The sequence below is a fragment of the Salarias fasciatus genome, chromosome 22, assembly GCF_902148845.1.
Source record: "Salarias fasciatus chromosome 22, fSalaFa1.1, whole genome shotgun sequence".
NCBI classification, from domain to species: Eukaryota; Metazoa; Chordata; class Actinopteri; order Blenniiformes; family Blenniidae; genus Salarias; species Salarias fasciatus.
In genome coordinates, this window is record NC_043765.1 from 8,742,366 (window position 1) to 8,762,568 (window position 20,203).

General features: G+C 42.6%; 1 protein-coding gene across 1 annotated transcript in view; it reads right to left on the reverse strand.

Annotated features, from left to right (window-relative positions):
- grin2da (glutamate receptor, ionotropic, N-methyl D-aspartate 2D, a) overlaps positions 1-20,203 on the reverse strand; it is a 141,677-nt gene that overhangs the window by 95,572 nt on the left and 25,902 nt on the right. The window lies entirely within an intron of this gene.

Genomic DNA, 20,203 nt, shown 5'->3' on the forward strand with positions numbered 1-20,203 from the left:
ATAGAGTGGGAAAGCAGGAGAGAGGTAAAAAGGGGAGGAGGACATTAAAGGCAGAAGCTGAGGAGAGCGGAGGAGAAGACGCGATGGACAGAGGACACCAGAGAGACAATTAAAGAGGTGTAGAGAGCAAGAAGTGGAGGAAGGAAGGGACACCAAACCACATCGGGACAAACTTAATGCCGACTGTTCTGCTCCATTCGCATGTTTATGAGCAGGACTGGCAGCTCTTGTATGGGACGGGTGCACACAAAGAGACGCACGCACATTCATATTAACACTTCTCCTCCATCAGCTCGCTGATGTGACTGCATTCATTAGCACTGAGAGGACAGGTCGCAGCAAGGATAACGGGTGTGCGTGCGTACGTGTGTGTCTGTGTGTGTGTGTTTGTGTGTACGTGTGTGTGTGTGTGTGTGTGTGTGTGTGTGTGTGTGTGTGTGTGTGTGTGTGTGTGTGTGTGATTCAGAGCTGACAGCTTTCACACTGATGGCAGCGGAAGTCACAGAGCCGGAGGAGATCCGCCTCACTCTTGCTGCTAACTTAGCATGCAGTGATTGCGGCGAGTCGACTGCACGTCTGGAGCAGCTGATCTGTGATCTGTGCGCCGCGCCGCCGAGCGAGCGGGTGAATCGAAGCAGGCTCTGCGATCCCTCCCTGATTAGATAACGTCTGGGGTAATGTGATTGTTTGGGGCTCCTCGCAGAGAAGGAGTCGTTGTGTTCTCCTTCCTCTGTGAGCAGGTCAGATCAGCTGCAATGGGGGGTGGAAATGTGATGCAAGTGACGGGACGTTAAAACTGAATTCATGTGCACTGAAATGTGGAAAGAAAAGTAATACAGGACAGCAGTGTGGAACTCAGTGCTTGTTACCGGCCAATCACCACCCTGAATTAGGCTCAATTTCTAGAAAACCCTTTAAAATCAATCAGCCGTAGAGCTGCAGTGACCATTTAGCTAATTAAGTCTGACTTATGTCCATGCAGACGGCCTATTTTCAGCTGCAACGACTTCAAAGACCATATTTACACTAGGGTGCATATGATCTTACCAGACGGGGAGTAACACTCACATTTCCTACTGATATAAAAGTACAGAGAAAGAACTGATTCAGCATCATACAGGGGGCTCAAAAATGTTTCTTTTCTTGAGGCTATTGTGGTGTTCTGTTTGTAATATACACATACATGCATAGTCATATGCACATCAACACACACACCAGAAGTATGTGTCAAAATTATGTTTTTCAGTATGGATCTAAAAGCTTAATCAGTCATGAATGCGGTCATGATTCAAGTCGTATCAAGGTTTTGAGAAGAAAATCTCTGATTTTGGAAGGATTTTCATTCTGGAATTGGAAGTATAGACACTTGTGATTCAAAAATTATTAATGCAGCTGACATTGCATTGTCATACGGTCTTGAAGGCGACCATTCCCATCAAATCTTGGAAGCTAAGCTAATTATCATTATTAATATTCCTGGATTAGCTTGCTTTATTGTGGGGCCAAGCTGTGCAGTGCTTCTGCCCAAACTTCATTAAGTTTAGGTGCAACCTGTTGGGAGAATTACTTTTTTTAAATTAGTTTTTTGTAATTTAAGTGAAAAAAAAAAAAAAAAAAAATATATATATATATATACATATATATATATATATATATATATATATATATATATATATATATATATATATATATATATATCAAGCAAATTTTGTTATTTTGGAGGTCTTGCTTTAATTGGCTTGAACCACAACAAATATGTACTGAACTCAACAGACTACAGGGACACATACATAAACGAACAAAATTACTCCTACATGAGTGAGCACAATATGAAGCTGAAGATTAATATTCAATCATTCTAATATTGAGCCTACAGATGATAATTTAAGGCATTGAAGCAGAAGATGTTGTTGTCACAATGCTTTTGAAGGTCATCTATCTACCGAAACCTGAAACCTGCATCAGAACTTTAGAAATTTACATTTATAGGTCATGAACCGGGAGTGTGACAGTGAACAAAATGTCTTCGAGGCACAACGCGAGATGACACCGCATGGTGCAGGAACCACACTGTGCAGACACGCTTGTGGAGCAGAGTCGTCCCTGATAGTGGGACGTGTTCGGCATTCCCCGAATCACATGCTGATGTGCTCCCTGCCACCTTACACATAGACTTGAATTTAGATTGTCCGTTACCGTGCTGCACAGATACAACTACATCTTTCTGTCATCTGGTCACGTGAGACTGAAGCCGTGCATAAACTCCGCCGTTCATCTCCGCCTGTGAGCGGAGGAATTCCAATGTGTGAATGTGCATAAATTTCAGTTTTTCGCCCCCCGACCCTTTCAGTAGCTCCACCTCCTCTTGATGCCGCTGTTCTCAACCCTACCTTCCTTCTTTACTTCCTCCCATCCTTTCTTTCATCCCTTTCTCCCTGCCTGCTGCGGCCAAATCCAATTATCCAATTTACATGCAAAACGATGCCGCAGATGCCTTTGTGACCACGGTCCCCCGAGGAACTGGGACAGGAAGCAAAGATAGGCAGCGATGGATGGATGGATGGATGGAGGGAGGGGATTATTTAATAAAGGAGAGGGGAGTAAAAAAATGGGATGGCAAAGTGAAGGGGGACAATTGTATGAACGAGGAAGATGGAGAAGAGAAGGTGGTGAAAATGGGATTCACGTTGGATGACTGAGTGACTGACAATCTGCAAAAAACAACTGTTTCACTGAGAGAGCCAGTTGCAATGGTTGAGCGAATGGATTAATAATCAATCATTCAAGTGTTCAATAGGATAAATAAAATGGCCTCAGGAGATCGAAGATAATTTGCAGTATTTACAAACAAAATGGTTCAAATGTATTTCCACAAATCAACTAAATATTTTGTGAAATCATAACAATCAGAAAAAAAAAATGGGCATGATTCTATGGCCCCTCAGGTCCAACATTTGAAAGAAAAAAAAAAAAAAAAGATAAGAGCAAAACGATTATGCTCATTATCATTCTGGTAATCTGTGCTTACAGGCTTGTTGGTGCAGCTTGGATCCTTTGTGGTGGAAATTTGGCACAAAAGTAATTACTGAGAATGTTGAAAGTAGTTTTAAAAAAAAAGGAAAAAAAAAAAACAAAAGGTCCTTTGGATTCTTTGTAATAGTAATAGTTTGGAATTTGTTTTCTTTCTAGTGATGCCGCCACACTTAACACAACACAAAAGGTCTTGACTGTTTTATTAAATCAGTACAAAACATTTTCCCCTCTGGTTCCATCCATCCATCCATCCATCCGGCGTTATTACATCAACAGAAAGTGAAGCTGTTCTTCAGTCTTTCAATCGCCCCATTGACCATTAACATTCACATCTACTGTCGAATGAAATTACAGCTCATCAGTCTGCCTTTGGATAATCTGAAGAAACCTGTGAAAGCTCCCAGAACAGCCGCCCACACACAAGAAGAGGATGTAAACTCCGAATCTCGGAGGTGAGTCTGTGTTTCCCTGCGAGACGAGACTGCAGAACAGTTTAATCACTGTGTGTTTTGTTGGTGATGGATGACTGATGACCTGTCCTGAGTGCATCTTGTCTTCTGTCTATTGTCGGCTGGAGTTCGATATCCACCTCTCTGACTCCAATTAAGCAGGAAAGAAAAAAAAAAAAAAAGAACGCTGGAAAGATTGGAAAATTACCAAAGAATCAACTTGAGTGATATTTAATTTGACATTGTATGAACGTTCTTGAACTGTCAAAATCAATAACGAAAAACTCTCTAAACTACGAGTAGAAGTATAAATGTTATATCTTGATACCGACACCCCCCAAAAAACTCATAGCAGCTCTGCCTGCATGTGGCATCTAATTAATATATGATTCAAAACTTCATCATTGTTGATGTGCCATTTGAAATAACTAAAAAGAAATGATAAAGAATACAAACAAAGGAAAAACTATCAATCTCTGTATGGATGGAAAGCAAGAAATAAAATGAGATTGGATTTACAAAAAAACAAAACAAAAACAAAAAAACAGATTTCTTTGAGAAAAACTAGGATAGGAAACTGACACAAGAAAAACATGAGATGAAAATGTTTTTTTGTGTTGACGTGCAACTGGCCACTGTGCTTGGATCAAATTAAAATAGTCTGAATGGTTCCTTCCCTGACAGGGAACTTTGCTTGTTTTTCGCTGGATTTTCCAGAAGTGCAGACTAAGGAAGCCTCGGGAAGAGCAAGCGGCGTGAAGGCTGGCCACATAATTGGTGGGAGCGGATGAAGGAACATTACGGCGGCCATCACCTCCAGCACAACCATTAAGAAAGCCTTGGAATAATTATGCAGAAAAAGTCAACCCTCCTTTTTTAAACCCCCGAAGCACACTTTACTGAATCCATTCACAGTTTGCCCTCCCACTGCTTTTCTGCTTCCCACTGAATTATTCTGATTGTGGAGGACGTGAGTCATGTAACTAGAACTCCTCCCCCGGGGAACACGCTTCATGTATGTTTAAGAGGAGAAGCACAACGTGACAGGCCAGCGCTGTCAGCCAGAGAGAGAGGGAGAGAGGATAAGACAATGGGAGGCATCTAAAGACAGATCATTATTTTGGTCCAAAGCTAATGGCTTCCACTTCTCATTGGAGAATTCAAGAGAAGTTTTCCTACTTGGCACCAGGCACACTGCAAACAATCGTCCAGGAGAGACGCCGAAGAAACACCGAGAAGAAAGACTGAGAGGAAAAAAATCGAGACATAAGCTCTGCACAACATGTTGAAGTGAGGTAAAGGCGAAAACAGTGGAGATCCTTCTATTTTTGGAACTGCAGTAGCGCCACTATATGCCGACAACAACAAACTTAAAAGAAACAAAATCACTGCATGTCTGCTGTATATGACGGAACGAGGAGAGGGGACTTTAACATGAAGTTGGATGGAATTAAAGTACAAAATATGACTTCAAATCCTCAGAAAACATCCTGCTCTGTTACTGCTGCCTCTGTCTTTTTTTTCACCCAGTTGATAGGGAACGTTTGCGTCGCACCAGTTCTACAGATCCAATAAATCTCTAAGTTTCTCAAAGAAACCCTGTTGTTTGCCGTCTTTCATTGTTACAGGTAAAAGATAAAATTAAGCACTGTTAACATGACAGTTTCAGGGTCTGCTCAGGTCAGGGAGCAGAAGACCATCATGAAATCCATCAAATCGCTCCAGCAGACTCCCTCCAGGGCGTCTTTCACTCTGAAGCATCGGATGGCTGTTGCTCATTTTGACAGAGCAGATTACTACAGCTGGATATATAGATTCCACAAAAACACAGACTTCTCTGTTTACTTGAGGCGGCAAGAGCAAGAACAGAGTTAATCCCGACCACGACATTTTAGATTTTTCAAGAAACTCAAGTGCATAACTCCTGGGAGGACAGCGAGGGGACAAACTGAACAAAAGTATTATGTTTGCTTTTCCGTATAAACCACAGTCACTTCAAACCTCCGACCCATCAGAGAACGGTTGTCAGACTCGCCATGAGAAGACATTTCTTCAAATAAAGTGATGGGAGAATAAGAGAGAGCTCCTGAACCAGGACTGTGAAAACAGAAAGAGAGCATTTTGCTTTCTGGAGGAGTTCTTACGGCACATGAGCGAGACGGACAATAACAACGTTTGGTTCCAGAGTGCTGTGACTCCCAGTCCATACCGTTTTGAAAACATTTATGTGTTATCGTAACACTTCTGTGAAACGAAATAGGGCCATCTACACTTTCAAAGGAGATGTGGTGACCTGGAGATTAGAGAAGCAACCGTGTGACCAGTTTACCGGTCTGAATCTCTCTGCTAATGGGTCACAGATGAGCAACGCCCCGAACCACAAACTGTTCAGGCTGAGTCAGAAAGAGACGCCACGCTGGGGAGGAGCAGCTGGAACACTGTGTCTGCTATATCGAGGTAAAGACTCTCGATATAACACATCACTTCAATCAGGACCTGTTACCTGCCAAATAAAGGCCAGTCTTTTACTTTTTAAACCAAACACACTGTGAGGCAGCTGAACTGGGCTGGGAAATGACGGTAGAATCAGTCCTGTTCACTGATGGACAGTGACCTGTTGGAAGTGACATATTACTGTAATCCAATAATTTTTTTCAACAAGTAAAGTAATTACTGCAAAAACAGTAATCAGAAAGAACTCCGAAAGAAAAGAAAACTGTACAAAAACATAAAGTCCTGTCAGGGAAGCCATGAAATGAGGCTGGACTAACAGCCTGAATGCAACTGCAATTTGTGTTTTGGTAAAGTCACTATTACTCCTCACTGTACCAAGACTTGCTTTAGTTTATTAAAATGTGGTTGAATGAACAGGAAATAGGTTTAATCAATATTTTTTGTCAAGTCAGAGACCTGTGAATTTAAATGGATTTTTATTTGATGCAATGTGCATAAAAATAAAAGATTGAAACTCAAAACAGGTTTTGCAAAATACAGTTTCATTGAATTACAATTTCGTGTGAGAGAAAGTGCAGAGAAAATCGAATAAAGCTGAAAGGTCTGCTGTTTCCTAGAGGATTCAAGTTGTGCGTCATGTTAATGAAAAGTTTATTTCACTTTTAACAACAAGTCATCAGTAGAGGAACTGGATAACTTTCTTGGAGAAGTAATAACTAACTAATTACTATTCCCTAGTAAATTGACCAACACTAGTCCTGACACATTTATTCATGGGTTTAGTTTATTAGCAATGCTCTTGTTTTGGATGTGAGGCAGAGAGTGTGACAAGCAATCAGCTTGAATATTATCACACGTCCTCTGCTGCTGTTAAGTGAGGCTGCAATGTGCTGCTGTCAGTGTCTGTTTCTCTTTTGTTTGGCTCGACTGCTTCTGGATTGGCTCCAATTATCCTCAGCTCCATTCTGGGTCAGGTCTGACTGTCCTCGAATTCCCTTCACATTAAATTCTCTGTTCACTCTCGGGCAGGTTCTCTCCAGGATTCGGAGCGACATAATAATCCAATTCGCCATCATTACCGACCACAATCAGACACACCACGGCGTCGGGAAGTGATCCATTTTAGGACTTTAGAGGTTTGATTTTCGACAGTTTGTCTCTTGTAATTACAAGAAATTGAATCATGTTAAACTTTTTAGGAGACGACGAATCAATTTACAGAGGAAAAAAAAAAAAAAAAACCACGAAAAGAAACGAAGAACGACAGAAATGTGTCAAACCCAATAATGAGAGCAGAGAAAGTGAGCGCACGTGTGAGCCCGAAGACAGAAGCCGAGCCAGAGGAAGACCGGGAAGCACGACAGATGGGAAGGTGACAAGCAAACATGTTGATGAGTAACAGCAGAAGGTGAGAGAAAGACAGAGGAGGGGAGAAAGAAGGAAGGAAAGAGAGTGATGGGTGACAAAAAAGAGAAGACTGCAAAAAGATACGCTGATACTAAATTGAACAAATGAGCCACTCGTCTAAGATAAGAAGAAGCTGAATTACGACTCAAAAGCATAGAATTCACCAATATAAGCTTCGCACAATGGTTTTAAGAATATTTTTACTTCCTAATTACTACTGTCAGTTGTAACCACTGTGAATTAATCCTTCCATAAATATAGAATTTACTCTAGAATCAGTAAAATGTTGCACAGGTCAAATAACTTCACTGTGGAAGGTTGCAGAGTGTGGAAGAAAGACTCTCTTGCCTGGTGATGGCATCATCAAAAATGAGGAGGAAATTAGACTCCGGGAGATGTAAATCTCAATAAAACGACACAATGACACAGTTTCTGAGGCTTGAGGCGGCTGAAAGGAAGAGGGAAGGAGTGTTTGAATTTGGCTATTGAAGATCCCCATGGTGCGGTTATTAAGAAAGTGAGACAGAGAGCAGGCGGTGTGACACTCCTCCGCTCCAGATGAGCAGTCGGTCCCCCCGAGGGTCCGAGCTTCAGTCTGACTCTCTTCATCCACTGTCTCTGCCTCGGAGCATCATGCTCCTCTTACTCGGCTCTTTTCACTTCACTTTCTCCTTCAGCTTCCACTGCGTCTCTATTTGTCACCGAGCTGCCTGTTAGTATCCTTACTATTTCACTGAACTGCTGTTTCTTGCGCTCGTTTCTCAGCATGTGAGAACCGCCAAGCTGCCGTCCCTCTACGTCCTCAGCACTTCTTTTAACCACAACTCCCAGATCATGGACTGTATGATATATGGAAAGCATTACAGACCTCATTACAGACCTCTGCAGTATGATCTGTCAATCGCAGGCAAGATTTGTAACTCAGTAACACAGAAAAGAAGGGGCCGAAACAGTCACTGCACATTCCACAGCCACGAGATGATACATTTATCTAGTCTAAAAAGAGTTAATGTGGGTTTTCTGCCTCGGTCTGCATGTTTCTTGTTTATCTCAGCTATTCTGTCGCTGCGTCTTATCATTAGCAGAGAAATGTTCTTTCAGGAAGTGCTAACGTCCACATTATAGAGTATCTTCTCCCAACTGATGTTATTTCAAATGGATCATTCAGACCGAGCCACATGCCGCAGAACTTGGTAAAGCATGCCGAATTGCATGCTCACGCAAATAGATTAAGCTTTAAGTTTGTGTGATTTCTGCAGGTCATCAAATAAGGATAAAACCATGAGTGGTATCATAGGAGTACTGGAATAATGGTTTTGCATGCACTGGCCAATGAGAAGGATTTTTGAAAAAAGTAATGCCTCCACTCGCTGCATTAACCACAGAAGGGTTGAATGGAGCGTGAGCCCCCATAATTACAACATGAAATGAAATGAAATGAAAAACAAAAAAACTACGAGAATGTGGGAGATGATTGGTGCCAAAATCACCAGTTTGAGGTATAATAGAGAAAATATCTCCTCATATAGTCAACAAACTGAAACCTGAACCTTTATACACATGAGAAACAAAAGCAATCATAGCAACAAAAATGCTTGGAGATGTAGTAAAAGCACACTGTCCATTATACACATGCTTTCACATCAGGATACAACATCAGACAATTACAACTGCTCGTCTGGGAGCACTGACCACAGAGGCAGTAAAGCCTAATTGATTAGTCTGAAAGCGCAAATCCTGCCACAAGCAACCGCGATACGTGGTCGTCTGTCCAGATAGCAATCAGTGCCTGGCCTGCACTTCCTCACCACTCTACGTCTGCCCAGGAGACATATTCCAACTGTTTCTGATTTGCTTTGTTTGTTTACCACCCAAAATGCATTGCGCTTCGCATCACATCCTCTCAATACATCCGCTTGCAAGTGAACCAAGACCCACGTTTTCAAAAGGACCAGAGTTCATATAGTCACAGAGTTTGGTCCAGATCAGAGTCCAGATCAGGGGACTTTTCACAAAGGCCCAAATGAAGCAGATTTCCAATGATGTTTGTTTGTTTGGGGATTTTTGATTTTCTAATCAGGTCCTTTATGCTGGCAGCATAGCTGATGTGTCAAAGCAATAACACAAAAATTCAGTTGTCAGCCAGATGGAACCATCTGAGGGAAAGTAAAGAAAGTTACCCTCTCATTCTGACTCTTATCTGTTCTGCCTCACTACACTTTCACATCAGGTTTTATCACTGAAAAGAGAAACAATAAACAACATTATCATTTCAAGCTGTTTCTAATAAGAATGCTCATTCTGCCCTCCTTCCTGCATGTTCTGTCCTACGCTTTGTTTTTATGCTGTTATGTAAGACTGAACCCTTCAATCTTTTAAGAACTAAAACATTCGTTTAAGATATAACAGAAAAAGTGAATTGAAAAACACTGTTTTACTTTAATTCTTGTTCTTAGATTTCCCAGGTGTCTGGATCTTGCTCCTTGCTGACTCATTTTCTGGTGTCCAACTCATTCCCTCCCTGCACACGTGATGTCTGACAGCGCTAATCCGATCTGAACCCGCTTTCCCTTCATCCTGCTCCTGCCTGATGACCGAAGCGGCTCTAATTGTTCAAATCCACAAGACTTTCACCTGGATTTACCAGGTGAGCAGGCAGTTAGTGTTTTGTTAAACACAATTTGCTTCACTCTGAGAAGGATTGTTTGAGACATGAGTCAAGTCAAAGGGCTTAGACTTAAAAAAAAAAAAAAAAAGAAACAAGTGAATCTTTGATGGAGACTAAGGTTCTTAACGGAATTAGCAGCTTATGTTGAAAGACAACACCACGGTATATGACCGAGCGCTGATCTCAAAGCAAATATAAGTAATCACTTCTGTAATACAGAGATTTCCTGAACTGCAGCTCCTCACCAGTATTAACTGATGGGAGGTGAATGAGCCATTAGAAACAGAGCACTGGTCTGTATTTTTACATGTTACAGGCTCAGCTTCCTCAGCTAGCTGGGTTTTCCCACCTCATGCTAACCAACTGTGATTAGAGCAAGCAGTTTTTTTTTTAAAAGGTACAGTTTGTACTCTCCTGTTGGACCTGAAAATCAGATAAATGATTTGGTGGAGTTATGGCTTCCACAGACTGCATGACTTTAGAGGTCTCTTTAATTCACTGTTTGACATGCAACGTGCATTTCATGAACTTCAGTACGACATGTTTTTCTTCACGATGTCGATCTCCACTGACTCAGAGCTGATGCCCATTGACATGTGGTGACGCTGCCATGCATCGATACACACGGACAATAGTGTTGATGTGCTGGCACCACGCCGATGGTCCACAGATCACAGACCTTATGCAGCGTCAGCAGATCATGTCATGACTATCAATATCTTTTCCATCACTAATAATTCGGAATTCCCTCACTTTAAAAAGTTCCTCCTGTACCTGCTCCTGTTTTCACAATTCGCAGGTTGTTCGGTTAATTGGAGGCTTGAAACTGATGGCTGGCAGCCTGCCCGGGATGTGACCTGCCCCATGTATTGTGTCAGGCTGAACGAAGCTCCGGCCCATCCATCCATCTTCTGGACTGCTCCATCAGGTTTGAGGTCGCGGGGCGCTGGAGCCGATCCCAGCTATCGGAGGGTGAAGCCAGAGTACCCATCACCGTCACAGGGCCAACACAGAGATAGACTCTATGATCACATGCACACTTTTCAGTGTTTATTTCTGGGAAAAGACCCAGCAGGCATGAGAAGAACACGCAAAGTACATATAGACGGTTCTTGAACCTTGGACCTTCTTGCTTTGAGGCAACAGACTCACTTTATTGAACAGTACTGACTTGATTCAAACATTATTGAGACTATGCAGGAACTCCTTCATTGTTTTGCTCTGGTTCACATTCCGCTGCCACGGTTTGTAATCTCATAGCTCCGAGCTGTGAAATCATATCCAAGCCCAATCACCACCATCATCATCATCATCGCTATCTCTCCCTCTGTCTCCTGTCATCTCCATTACTTTCTCTCCATCCATCCTTCCTCGACACACTCCTCCAGCTCTTCCTGCCAGCCTTCCATCTCGCTGTGTTTCTTCTTCTGCCTGAGCATCCTGACATTTGAGCTGCCACAGTGTGAGTAGGGTACACGAGCAGCAGAGTGTTTCAGAGGTGTTGAGGGATGTTGCCTGCTGCATGCGTTTTTCTTGTTAAACACACACATCTGTCTCGGCTGTCAAAGCACACAAAGAACCCGAAAGACGGACTAATGGAGATTGCCGGGAAGCAAAATAGCACCAAGATGTTTATTGTCTCGTCTGACTTCTTCTTTGTGGATGTTGTTCTCAAAACGTCTCTCATTGTATGAAAAGATAATACACCATGTTCCTGTGTTCGACCAGGCCTGCTTCCCTCCATGCATAAATGATTCATGGGCGATCGTGTGCAAATGTGTGGAGAAGAGCGTCTTCTCACACTTCATCCTCGTCTCTTCATAAAGTCCATAATTGCATAGGATAATTAATAATATGGGCTGTGATTTATTGTTCTTTAATGATTTATGCAGGAGGGCTTTGCTGATCATGCATCTGCTCTGAATCCCACTTCTTCTGAAGTTCTCATTCAAGGAGAGGAGCAAATATTGGCAAGTGTGAGGCTCCATTCATTCCCAGTGTTTTTAAGGTCTCCTTATGTGCGAGGATTCAGTGATGAATAATTTACAAAAAAATGTAAAAAAAAAAATCAGAATTATTCAACATTTTCATTCAAAAGAAAGGTCATATTTTGAGACATGTAATTGTGTTGAGTTACAGCACAGAGGCTGATGTTTGTGCAAATAAAGATAGGAGCAAACATAAGGGAGCACACACCTGGAAGCTGATCTGCCCGCGTTACAAAGAGACGCTCCAAATAACACGATATCCATTTCATGCTTTTGCCTCTATGAAAAAAGCATTTCTTTGGCTGCTTCAAGACTTTTGATTGGAGACTTTCTTCAAAGACATTTTCTGTGTTGTACCTCAATTTTGCAAAATCCACATGTATTTGTTGACTCAGTATGTCTGAGGACTTCCTCTAATGACACATCCAACTCTCCATCTCATGCTTGTGGGTCTCAGCTCTTCAGCCGATCAGTCCATGAGGAACGCAAGTAAACAAACATGGAAGCAGTCCCGTTTCCAGCAGCTCGCTCTTGTGCAAAACAGACAAAACCCTCATTTCATGGTCCAGTTTGCATGTGATCTTATCAGCTTTGTCATTTTTTGCAAAGTACCTGCAAAACACACATTAATTAAAAGCATGATATATTTACATGAATGTGAAATTCAGGACATTTTATGCAGATACCTGGATCAGAGAGCACTGACGTGCCAACATGGAGACAGCAACAGACGCTCTTATAAACAAAATCTAACGGTTACTTAAGGCTGGATTGCATCCCGGCGTTTTCCAGAAAACAGCACAAAGTGAAATAGCCACACAGCTATGCTATAAAGGAGCAACAACAAAATCTCAACAACTGTAATTTCTAAATGCTTTCTGAAGGAGCGGGGAGGTTACTTCGCAATTTGCTGCAAGGAAAGTAATTCTTGCTTTCTATTTGATTCCCTCCATCAGTTGGACATGTCTTAATAATAGCTGTCTTGCTGCAGTGTTGCTGTCACACATTAGCCGAGCTGTCAGCGATGTGAGTCAGTGCAATAGCTTTATGAATCCAGCTCGAGTTACGTCCGTCATATGGAGGAAGGAGCTCTGCGATCGGAATGTTCTTGAAATATGCAGATTTATGAAGTAATGGAAACAAAGCAGCTGAACTGATCCACCAATAAGCCAATAAATGAATGGTAGGTAATGCTAATGTTAGTTATAATGGGCTTTGTTTCCTGTTGCTGTCAGGAGGACGGAGTCGGTTTGGGATTAATGAGGCTCTGACAATGAGACAGCAGCTCTGCAACTGCAGTCACTCTAAATGTGGCAGTAATTATATAACAGTTATATAAGTTACTGGTGAGAGACTATGACAATCTTGTGGCTCACACGAGTTCACATCAACATTATGAAGTATCTAAATGAATACGCAGCTATCCGTCATCTGGTCCCTCATCCAAGACATCAGTCCTATCTGCAAGCACAAGAGTCTGTTAGAGGAAGGAGCTATCCACTGGATTTCATGAGATTTTTCAGTGATCGTGACTTTAATAGTCATTCATAGAATGCTTACTTTCTCAACAGGATGACTTATCATTCTTGTAGCACCAGGTCCAGGACTGCTGGGCTGCTGCTGTGATTCTTTTGGAGGGGAAACACACTCCCAGCAGAGGGTCCTTTCCTTTGACATTCAAAACTAAGGTATTTAAAAAATATTCAGGATGTTTGTTTTTGCAAAGCTGTTCAAACCCCCTGTCAAGAACGCTGTTTTTGGTCAGTTTATCTCTAACAGCATCCACCAACCTAAAACTAACAACAAAAAGCTTCATGTGTTACAAACTACTCAGCCTTCAACAATTACATTCAGTAACTGTGCCGTAACCACAGAGATATGAGGTAAAGGTGAAATCACATCATATCGAGCTCTGAATTGAGCTCGCACACCCTCGTAACGCACCTTCTGCTTAAGGTTTGGATGCTTTAACAGAGGAAAATAAACTTTATTCAGACTGAAATCCAATGATGTTTGTAAAGGTAAATGCGGGCGAAAGAAAAACAGCTACATGAGAGACATTTTCAGATAAAGCTTCACAGTTGGTGTTAACATCAGGCATGCAGGGCATTCTGTTCCCATAATGACAAGCTGTCAGGAAGCTCACAATCAAAACAGGCTTGGAATGACAATGTGAACACAATTTTCTGCTAACGCGAGCACGTGTCACCGAATATCTATTATTTAAGTATCAAACACACTCATGTCAAAACAGCCTTAAACAATTGCAAAAGCCTCCATCCACCATCCAAACTGTTGATTTGTCTCCAGCAATCATGCAGTCCCCATTAAAGAACTGTTCATCTCGGAGCTGAGCTCTGAAGGAATACCGACCACAGAATAAGACACAATAGAGGTCTGATCAGCTTCCCTTTGAAGCACTGAAGGCACTTGAAATACTTCTAAATTTATGCAATCATATAAAACTTGGTTGATTTCAGTTGCATCCCTCAAGATTTATTGTTAAAACTGGTAAAAAAAATTCTTCAAAAAACACCCTTGTAGATTGACGTGCATTCATGTGGAATCGCCTCTTGTTGTTGTGGAAGTGATCGGAGAAGCAGATGTGGGAAAAGGTGCGACTTGCAGCCATGTTTTCACGCTGCATTGGCAAGCATTACTCCTCCCGTGTGTAACTACAATCTGGAAACCGAAGTGATATGGCAACGGATTTAGCACCTCGCTCTCAGGTTTAAAAAGAAAAAAAAGAAAAAAAAAACGGGGAAAACACCTCCAGCGATCACCAACAGAAGGTGCAGTGAGCTGCTGTCGTTTGTGTGTGATGGCTGATCAGTGTGAGCAGCAGCAGTGAGTAAGTGCTCCTGACAGTGAGTAAATCTTGTCTCACTAAGAGTCGAGCCAGCCCGTCTCTGCAGCCCGCACCAATAAATCCATGTACAGATATAGGCTGGGTATGTGCCGGTTTTTAACAGCATCAAATTAATGACTTTCACTAGAGACACACACTACTGTTTATTTTGTTTTCCCCTGTACAGCACTCCACTACATCCTCTAATTCATAAGACGAGAGTGTAAGTAATCAATCTCAGTTGATTTTTGTCAATTAATGTTTTACTTTAGTCAGTAATGTTAAAAACTAACAAAACTTAATAAAAAGCTGAATTATTGTACTGTTGCTGTCACACATTATGGAGTTTTGAGGTAATAGGTTAGATCTACTTAAGGGCCCGGTCACACTGCCCGAACTTTGCTGGAGCGTCCCTGGAGCGGTGAAAAAAACCATCACCGCTCGTAACCGCTCACCACCGTTCACCACCGTTTAACAGAAGTTGGCCTCCGTTAAAGCAACGCCATAAACGCTCGGCCACTGCTGATGTTACACCCCCTCCAAAGGCTGCAACGATCAGCCAGACCATCATACAGTTTTTAGTGTTTTTGCGCAGGAGCACACCAACAGGTTGTTTTTCTGTAATCTAATGTATTAGAAATTAACATAAATAAACAAAATATTAAGTCAAGAGGATCAGCAAACCTTTTAATGCCTCATGTCTGCTTTATTAATGCCTCAAATCAGGTTTTAAAATTTATTTGACTTTTTACAGTGCGCATTTGCGCAGCGTCACCTCTCACACTCCGCGCACTCGTTTCCTTGATAAACACGCACACACACACCAACACACACAAAACAGTTGTATTATTAACCGTCAATAATAATCAAGAACATATTAAAATTAGTAAAATAAGTCTCCCCGGCTGCGCACCAGGACGGACACCTGCACACGGTCCGTCCTCACCCTGCTCATTTGATTCTGGGACTGCAGGCTCCACAGGACAAAGGGATTTATTCAGAAAATATGTTCGTTCTAAAATTAATTTTTGGAAACGAAAAATACATGGTTTGCTGTACTTTGATGGAGGACATAATATTTCACCCGAATCTGTAACTGGCTCCAACTACCGTGTTCATTGTTGTGTATAGATTTATTACATTAGTTTATTTATTTTTTCACACCATTTTATGTTATTATTATTTAGTTGTAAACTGACAGCAGCCTACAGTAATTCTCTATACCTGGAGGTGACGCATGAGCGCTTCATGCGCCACTGCAGGTTCTGCCTGGACTGTCCGACACGTCTCCGCCATCCGATTCCCCCTCACTGACCCACTCCCACCTTATATCTCTTATGCCTCTTTTTATTGTCTTTTTGTGTGTGTGTGTGTGTGTGTGTGTGTGTGTGGTGTGTGTGTGTGTGTGTGTGTGTGTGGGGGGTGGGGGGGGGGGGGGTGATATTTTTGGACGTCGGTCTGATTGTCTGCTGTCAGAGCTCGCTCCCTGTTCAGATGCGCGCATATGAACCAAAACAAATCAATCACAGAAAAAAAGCAACGCGAAGTGCATCTCCTTTATCTTTTGGAGGTATAAATGCTTTGTAATATTATGTGTGTCATTGTTAGGACCTTATTTGCTTCAGAAAAACATACAAGACACATATTTAGGAAAAGTCAAAGAATTAGAGGACAGGGGAATTATAAAAACCCAACCGGTCTGGCAGACCGTCTTGGCTGTTCTGGTGTTAACTGTGAAAAAAATACTGTTTTATATATATTACATCAACCTTTTTCATTTATTATTCCATTCCACCGTTCCAGCAACCCTGTGTCCGCTCGTACAATGCTTACAACCGCTCCACCGACGTTTGTGCAACGTTTAATCGCCGCCCGGGCAACGCAGCGAAGCAGCGGTGGTCCGGCGTTCAGGATTGCGTTGGCCTGGCGGACCCGAGCGTCCACGAACTTGCGTCTTGCGGTGCCAAACTTGGACTGGGCGTTGGTGGAGCGGGGGTGAACGTTGCCGGGGCGGACAATTCAACGCTCCTCACCGCTCGGAATATTTTGTGCAGCTCAAAACTTTCGGAGCGGTGGGAGGGCCCCCCCGGTAACATCAGTGGTGGCCGAGCGTTTACGGCGTTGCTTTAACGGAGGACAACTTCTGTTAAACGGTGGTGAACGTTTACGAGCGGTGATGAATTTTTTTCACCGCTCCAGGAACGCTCCAGCAAAGTTCGGGCGGTGTGACCGGGGCTTAACATCAGCGGTGGCCGAGCGTTTACGGCGTTGCTTTAACGGAAGCCAACTTCTGTTAAACGGTGGTGAGCGGTGGTGAACGGTTACGAGCGGTGATGGATTTTTTTCACCGCTCCAGGGACGCTCCAGCAAAGTTCGGGCGGTGTGACCGGGGCTTAAGAAAAAACAACAACAACAACAACAAACAAAACAGCAGGGATAAATTAAACTGACAGAAGCTCCTTCAGAAGGGAGCTAACATTTACTCAGACTGCTAATTCATCACACAGACTGTGGATACATGCTAATGCTGGTGTTACTCACAGTAGGACAGCGGCTCGTGGTGCAGCTGCACGTCTCAGGGGAAAACAGCTTTGCTAATGCAAATGCTAAACAACACCCAGCTCAGTAAGCAGGGCGAAGAGCCGGCGGCTCTGGAGCAAATGATTTCAACTTCAACAAAAGGCAGATTTTTCTTTGTGTAATTTTAGTAACCAGTTACTGACTCAACTATCAAGTTGGAGGAAATGGACTGGGAGTCATAACACGTTGCAGGCCCTCATTGTTGTTGTTGTTATTGTCCATTTATTCTCATATGTGCAGAAAAGCTATTCACTACACCTGTGAGCATTTTTGAAAAGTTCCACTTTGGGAGGAGTTTTCAAAATGCAATGAAACTTTTCAGTTTTCACTTGAAAACACTGTCGTGTAAATGGGGCCTTGATACAACATTATAACGTGAATAGCAGAGTAATGATGCAGTAATGTGATCATATTACTTTTAATAATCACTCCAGTTTCCTCCAATTGACCAACAACAAGAATGGGAATGCAATTAACTTCACTAACAGAATATAACAAACATATCTTTTAATCAATATAAATTCAGAAGCCCCAAATCTTCCCACAATAAATGAATTTAGGCGGGAATCAGGCCACACAGCTTAAAAACATGTCTGAGTTTTGTGTCTCAGCATCAGATCAGTGGCAGCCATTTTTAGAAAGGTGCAGGTTTCCCTGGAGAGTGAGAGCCTTCCTGTGTTACAGGTGTCGTTCATGCTGCTGCAGCGGAGACCGCCACTCGCCGGGACTCCCATGAGCCCCGGCGCCCGTCAGCGTGACAGACAGACAGCCTCGCCGTTGATTGAGAGCCTACAGAAAGCCAGATTCTGGAGGGCATGAAATGTTTTGCCGAGTTTAAAATGAGCCTGCTGACTTCATTAAAGAGCTCAGGCGGCCAACCTGCGCTAACCATCCATCTGCACTCGCACTTGTTGTCTGAGCGGGGAAGATTTCTCTGACACTGTCATCAATCTGTCATTTCAGCACCAATCTGTTATTTTCCAGTGTGAACAGTTGGAATTTAGCTCTGTCTGAACCTGCTGTATCTGCATTTCCAACCCTCCTCTGAGAACATTACACATTATATTTCATTAGGTTCTTACATAAAACGTCTTAACAATTCATTTACACCTAATGTAGTGCACAATGACACCGAGGACACAGTTACACAAAGTTTCCAGTGAAAATGAAAACTTTTTGTTGCATTTTAGGAGTGTGTTTACACAGTGACATTGCTCTGAACCACTGTAAACACTAGTTTTTGTAAATGGCTGCAATGTAGAAATGTGTGAAAAAGCTCCACCTCTGTCTTTGTGAAAACAGGGGAAAACTCGACTTTTTGAAAACAGTCCGACTCCGTATCTGTGGAAATAGGGGAAGAAACAATTTTTCTGAAACGCTGCTACTGGAAAATGTATGCTACAGGCATGTATTACCTTAAAGCTGCTATCACAGTGAATATAAAATACACACAACTTGAGTATAATCTGTATATGATGTTGTGATGGTCTGATGGTTCTGCTGTGACAGACAGATTCGATATCAGATAATAAACACATTACCAGTTTGCATCATGTTCTTCAGGTCTGTGAATTTGACAGGAAAGTGTTCACAGCCTGCTCTACAGCATGTTTTTACTCGACAAAGCATGAGCTCACGTTTCCCTCCTAATTAGTGCACAAACCACCAATGGTGCATATATTGTTCCTCCCTCGCTTCATCAGCACAATCACATTAGTAAACTTCGGGACAAATCTCCTGAGCCGGTGTAGCAGCGGGCTACCAGACAGCTCCTGTAGCCCTGACAGCGGAAAACAGAGCAAAACCCAACTCCTGTAAACGCTTCCCGCAGGGGATTGAGCCAAAGAGCAGCAGCAGTCAATCAAGCCTGCACTTCAAACTTGGACCTGTGCTCACCCGCTCCTTCACTCATTTTCCTGAAAAGTTAATGTCGCTCTGAACATGACGGCCAAACGCTCTGTGGTTTTTATATTGTTATATATCAGCAGGCAAACTGCATTCAACACACAATGCCTTAATTGCTGAAGGTAACAGCTTTTTTTTATAGTCCTATTTCATAGAAATCTTAGGTGACACACAACAATAAGCAGTTAAAATGGATAAAGATCAACAAAACATTAAAGACCTGTATATTAACATATGAAGATGTCAAGACTGTGCTGGGTTGAGATTGAAATGAAACAGTTGAAATGCTCCACTTGGATCACTCGATTCTCGTTAACATTCGCGTTTCTCGTTTCTAGAATTCACACAGAAAGGTGCTCGCAGCCTTGGTGCCTTGCTCACACCGTTGGGAACGACATGAGTTTCAGCATCTCATCCGAAGGACGCTCCCACACAGAGACGTCGAGAGCTAGAAGATCGAACCGCCGACATTGGAAGGCGGCCTGCTTCACTCACTGAGTCACAGCTGCCCCAAAAACCTTGAATGATCCGCTCCCATTGTGCTTTTCCGGGCAGGAGGCTTGTTTAGCTGAATTCGGCTGAACCCGCCTCACGAGACGCTCAGTCAGGAAAACAAGAGTCAGGAGAAAACAAGCGTCTGACACTGAAGTGATGCTATGAATCCAATATGTACCGATGCTACAAAGCTGAGAGTTCTCAATAAACACATGCAGGGACTATTTGGCTATGATGAAACGTGTACACAATAGTTTCCTCCAAAACAGAATAATCCTTCATATTGGTGCGTGTTATTCAAAACCTCTCTGCAGCAGTTCTGTGGTTTGAGTTGGGCTTAATCAGTTTAGACAAGCAGCAACACTGTTGGGTTTAT